Below are 6,555 nucleotides of genomic sequence, written 5' to 3' on the forward strand. Positions count from 1 at the left end.
TGGAAATCTCTATTATAACTCAGTTTTCATCGTTACAACGAAGCGGCGGAGAATATCAAAACTGCTTTTGCTGTTCGTCAATCGCCGTCCTTATTAATTAATCTGCTTTTAGGACACATATCCATTTTCAAACCTACGGCACAATATACATTTATTTTGATTAATTTGAATGAAATGTTTATGTCCGAATAAAGTGTGTAAATTGGGTTCGGTGACTCAAAAACTTACTTTTATCTAGTTTGTTAGTTAATGGCCAAAGTTTACACTTTAAAAACCTTCAGAAAACAAATTTGCTTAGTCCAATACTAATAAAATCGAGACACAAGGTAAGACAGCATCCTTCTAGTTAATGCCCTAAGTGAATCATTCGATCCGATAAATCTGTCAATTATTCATTTTGAAGTGAATTTATAGAAATTTATGAATCCTACGTCTTGTTACATATAACATAGTTTCTAATTTCAACCCCACCCCCACCACCATTGCATCCGTTATCTGTTTACAGTATAAAAAGGCTGACCCGATTTCTTTGATGTGTCAACTGCACATGTTTTGTCAATTGAGTTTTATTTCTTTAAAATTACTTTTGAAAGTGACAGGAAAAATACAAACGTTTCTTTAGTCTTGTATTCATTTGAACTCCGGTGTGTAGTTGTCTCACTGGTAATTATACTGCGTTTCCTTTTTTTTTTTATATAGGAGTTTTTTCAACTTTCATTTTTCTTTTTTTTAAATAATGATTTCTTAATTTCAAAAGGTGAAGGTGACGATTCCTCCCTTTTCCCCACACTGGTTTGTACGCTAACGCATTCGTGAAGGATGTTGTGACACTTGCATGAAAAATATATAAAAATGTATTTGTAAACCAGTTAATTTATCTCATAAATCATACATTGAATATACATATATGTATTTATACCCAGAAATAAAAACCGTTGGACAGGTTTGCTGAAACTTTCATTCCCTTATATTAAGATCACAGATTTAGGAACCCTTTCCTATTGAATTCCGTGCCTGAAAACCGCTTATTGAGGAAATAATTGAGGACCTATTATTGAATCTCTCATTTTATATCTGATTTACACTTACATCATACCAGCAGTTGTGTATATTACATGCAGATGGTAAAGGCTTATGCTCGTGCCACGTGTTTGCAATTTCTATTTCAAGCGGTTCATTATTCACTGTGATTCGTGCAAATTGAAAAAAAAAAACGTATGATATATTTTTTCGACGCTAACTTGCTATAATTCCCATTTCTATTTAGCTTTTAAGCCGTTTGATTCTAGCGTCACTGATGAGTCTTTTTTAGACGAAATCCGCCTCTGGCGTAAAAAATTTAAATCCAGATATATATCATGAGTTTATTCATTTCCAGTTGGTCCGGAGATGCCCTCCTACAACCCTAAGAAATATAAATTTTGTACATTTTAACCAAAAACGGATTTTTTTTTTTAGAAAACTTAACCTGTAAATTTAATGAAAGACAGTTCGAACTGTATCAATCAAGAAGCCAGAGATAATAATAAACCTCGCCTGTTGATAACGAGACCACCGATCTAATTCGAAACAGGTATTATTGTTATGTCTGGTCAATTTATAACTGATTGCACTGTACTGAAGGCCGTACATATTTTTTTCATTTCTATGTCATCTATGTCATCAGGAGTCTATGCATAGTTGTCTCACTGGCAATCACACCACATCATTTTATTCTTACAACAATGTAGATACCTGTAAGCTTGATAAGAATAAGTTTGTGTACGAATTTTGAAGAAATCGCTTTGGAAGCAAGAAATACATAAAGTGTTGTTTACAAGAAAAGCAAAAGTAACAAGTCTCATACGTTTAAAAATTAGGAACAATAGTAAACGGGATGTATATGCGAATAAGATAACAACTCAACGAAAACAAAACCACAGAAAACATCTATATGGACGGTATTTTCAAGAATAGACAGGTATCATAGCAATTCGCCAATTCAAGCTTTAAAGTCCTGAAAAAAATAAACAAAGATCCATTTCATATCTCTAAAACCAAAAAACTTCAAGATAAACATGAAGCATAAATATCCACGGTCGAGGTTTTTGACTTAGGACAGACATGTGAACACAGATGAGTGTTTTTGGGTCTCAATCTGTTTTAAAAATCTGTCATATACTTAATAGTTTTAGAACCTTTTTTTATCGTTGTATATCCTCTTTCCCAGTGACAGACAATATTAGTTTTGTGATTGTATTTTGCAAAGGGAAAGAATAGATTGAATTTGCAGTCGGATAGACTGTAGATTGACACATGTTTTCTTGATACAAATTGTAAGGTTATAGTCTAAATTTAGCAATTATTGTACAAATGTTGTACGAGCAAAATGTTCTTTACCTGATATTTGCAAAGTAACAAACAATAAATCCAGTAGTAATAAATAAACAATGACTTTCGACATTTCATTCACATTTCTTCTACCTAAATATAAAACGAGGAAAGTCAATGTATCCTGAAGTGCCAAACAATATATTTATTAAATTTATTTCCGTGTGACGTCCAGATCAACCCACAATAAATTATTCAATTTATCTAATTCAAAATAGGCTATGTTTTACTTTTATAGATTAATGATTTTCAGTCATACATACATCCTAAAGATTTATTGTTAATGATCCTTTTTAACTTTCTCATCAAACGTCTATGAGTCCTGGCAACAGATTTTTATCCAGGATGAATAAATACCGTTATCAACCATTATCTTTTATAAAAAATATACAAACATGAGTGCAAATTACTTCACCCACAGGTAACATCACGCTGGTCCCCTATATTACTAACAACACATGACCGGTAAACAAAGAGTTACTATATGGTTTGATTGTAGCACAGCCTTGATAACCGAATGTTTTATTGAAACATTTGTTTTGTTGTAAGATCATAGTTAAAAGGTAATCATATGATATTTTGAATGAAAGAACAAAATGTATATAATGAAATCTATTCTCTTTGTTGGGGCTAAATTGTAATAAAATGTATGACTGTTATAAAAGAGAGGCGAAAGATACCAAAGGGAAATTCAAACAAATCATTCGAAAATAAACCGAAAATAAACCGACAACGCCATGGCAAAAAACGAAAAAGACCAAAAGACAAACAATATTACACAAAACACAACAACGAAAACTAAAGACTGAGCAACACGAACCCCTCACAATCAGAGGGTGATCTCAGGTGATCCGGAAGGGTAAGTGGATCCTGCTTGACATGTGGCATCCGTCGTTTTGTTAATGTATGCCCAATAGTTTCTCGAAATATAATATAACGGCATTTGTTCAGTGCCTTTTTCGGGCAACAATTCAATATAAAATATAATTTGAAATCTAATTGTTGATGACCCTCCGCTCAATTGGATAAGAGGTGTTGACTGCCCATCATTCTGCCTTCTGGTCCCTCATTCATTCCGAAATCTAACTGTTTTACGTTTTTATCCCTGTTTGTAGCAATTATTGTTCTTAATATCATGAATATCATACAGCAAATGCTTGTAATCCCTTTTGACATTATCGAACATGGTGAGGCATTGCCATAACTTGGTTTTGGTATGATGTCGTACTTTGTTTTTAAAAATCTTTTCATCTTTAATAACCCGGAAGACCAATTTAACCAATCTTAATCTGACATGTCTAAATGATCCTCAGGGTATCAGTTATAAAGTTTTTATTTTTGAGATTTATGCACAAGCTACAATAATGTATATTTGTACTTGACACTAAAGAGCTATGACTGCTTGAAATTGAAGGATCTACAAAGAAATAAACTGGGCCATGACTTTTCCTCTTTGATTGAGTGATATCGAATGTTGGCTTTTTTTGTATATTTCTGCCTAAAAACCTAGTTTAGTATAGGTAAACAGGAACTTTAAACACCAAAAATTGGTCAGAAACAATAGATCTTCAATAGACTTTTCATAATTGTTTTTGCCTCTAGATGACGATTTGTGGCTAGTGTAAGTGCTTACATTGAATATTTTGATAATAACCATTTTCTTTTAAAGAGAACATTAGCTGAAAATATGATCACTATCTCGTCAAATACAATATTTAAGACATATGATTGTTATAAATTTTTGAGTGTTTTTGGTGGTATTCCCTTGAAACCCATAGTGCATGAATGTAAGAGTAAAACGTTTGACGCGCAATTCTGATTAGCAAGATAAAGTGTACAGACTAAGATGTCAAGTGATTCCGTACAGGAGTTATTGCCTTTGAATGACTACATTTAATTTGCATCATTGTTCCATGTGTAGAGAATTATGAACAGCAAATTTGATAGACTAGAGAGGTAATTGACATTTCACATCTCATTTGATAGATATATGTTACTTTTAACAGAAACCAAATAAGCCGATCCTTGAAATCCATAGAGTTCCATGTGAGCGCGATTCAGTCTACTTTAAAATCAGAAAATATGTGGTAAAATAAAAGGTAAATTAAGATTAATTCTATGCGACTGCAATACAGTGAGAGTTTACATGGTTAAGGTAGCTACAAAACCAGGTTTAATCCTCCATTTTCTACATACAGAAATGCCTGCACCACGTCAGGAATTTGACAGTTGTTTTCAATTTGTTTGGCGTGTGTGTGAGCTTTTGATTTTACCATTTGATAAAGGACTTTCCTTTTTGAATTTCCCTTGAAGTTCGGTATTTTTGTTATTTTCCTTTTTACATAAATCAAACCTTTGACCGTTGCTTCAATATCGTAGGAATAGCAAGGATATCCGATCAAAAGACCTTTGAGATTTATGGTTTATGTGTTGCACAAGCACAACTCCTAGAAGCTATCACCTGATCGTATCGATCAATTTAGGATAAATTATTATATAGAAATTTGAAATGAGTTTGATAATATATGTTGCAGTACAAAGGTTTGATAACAAAAACAAACATATTTAGAAGAAAACTCTGTACATAAACAGGGTACGTTTAAGGGGGATTTGGCTCATTGTCGCATGCGTATAATCTTTACGATACAGTGTACAAAATTGCCCTGAAAGTGTTGAAAGCAGCTGGAAAAATAAATAATCGTAGGAATAACTACAGGATTTAAAATTATAAGACAAAACGAATATAAAATTACAAAATTATGACTACATTGCAATATCATATAAATCTTCTGTTTTCTGTCCAATGAAATGATCGTATTTGTCTTCCTGGTCATCAACATTTCTTTTTTGGGTCGTTGAATCATAAACATCATCAACGGTATGACTATAAATGTTACCATCAGCCTCCTTGTGACGATTACATCTTGAAATATCATAGGTTCCTTCTTCGGATTGGCAATAAATGTCATCTTGTTCTGTTTTCAGTTTTTGTATGTTTTCGCTTGAACTTCTTGGGTAAGCAAGCGCATAAGATTCAGATGCTGTAAAACGTGTTTCATGTTGATCCAAACCTTTAGAGAGGTTTGTCGGGTTGGTCTTTTGTTTTAATCAATTAATAAACCTCGTATTTTCATTCATTTGCATGTTACACTGGTTATCGTTTGTCTCAATGCTTTCAACGTTTTTGTTATTTCTTTTGGAAGTACCACTGGTTAAAGATACACTTTGATTGGCAACATTATCACTATTGTCAAGACCGGTTTTCTGTTTTTCTTTAGGTTTTCTGCACAAAATTTGCCTGTAAGGTGAATATATTTCCTTTTTTTTTTGTATTTTCACCTGAAATATGCAGTGCATTTGCGTAACAACTATTTGATGGAACTCAAATATGATTTAAACCAATTGGCCTCTCAAATTCAAAAAAGGCATTTTGATATGTAGGGTGTATCAAACCGTGTTTGTTTGAATGTGTCTAATGTACAGTGCAACCATTTTTTTCTGCTATTATATGATAAATAAAATTTTGTTAACATTTATCTTTTTGTAGTATATTATGTACTCCACTAATTACTAATGATATAAGTAAAAACACAGTTTTACCACTTTAATAATAATCATTAATATTTATAAATTTTCAAATGCTTTATCGATTATTTTAAAACATAAAAATTCACCGGAAACTGTTTATCAAAATATAGGCAAGATAGATTTCTAACAGAATTTACACATTAAAAAGCTCAGTTGTGAACGGATATATGTAATGGAAGGAGGCCAGTCTTTGATTCAACTGACACATTTGCACTGAAAGTAACCAAAGCATATTGCCTTCTGACGGTACAAATAATTAATACACAAACACACACTAACAATACGAAAGCTACAACTATACCAACAATCAAACCTGTAATAGATTTCCATTTCATGTTTATAAGACTTAGTATTAAATTGTGATTGTTGATCATAGTAAATGAAATACGTTTAAATGCTATTTTGATTTTATTGGCATTATTACGAAGACGTCGGCTTATAGACACTTCATACGGTCAAATAATCTGGACAGCTCGTGGTAAGCATGTTAATTATATATAAATGAGTTAAACATCAATAAATTAGTTATACGTATTCGTGTCGTTAGGTTGTTGTCTCATTTAAATGTATACCCCATATGTTTGCTGCATTAAATTG

The sequence above is a fragment of the Mytilus californianus genome, unplaced genomic scaffold, assembly GCF_021869535.1.
Source record: "Mytilus californianus isolate M0D057914Y unplaced genomic scaffold, xbMytCali1.0.p SCAF_7, whole genome shotgun sequence".
Lineage (NCBI taxonomy): Eukaryota > Metazoa > Mollusca > Bivalvia > Mytilida > Mytilidae > Mytilus > Mytilus californianus.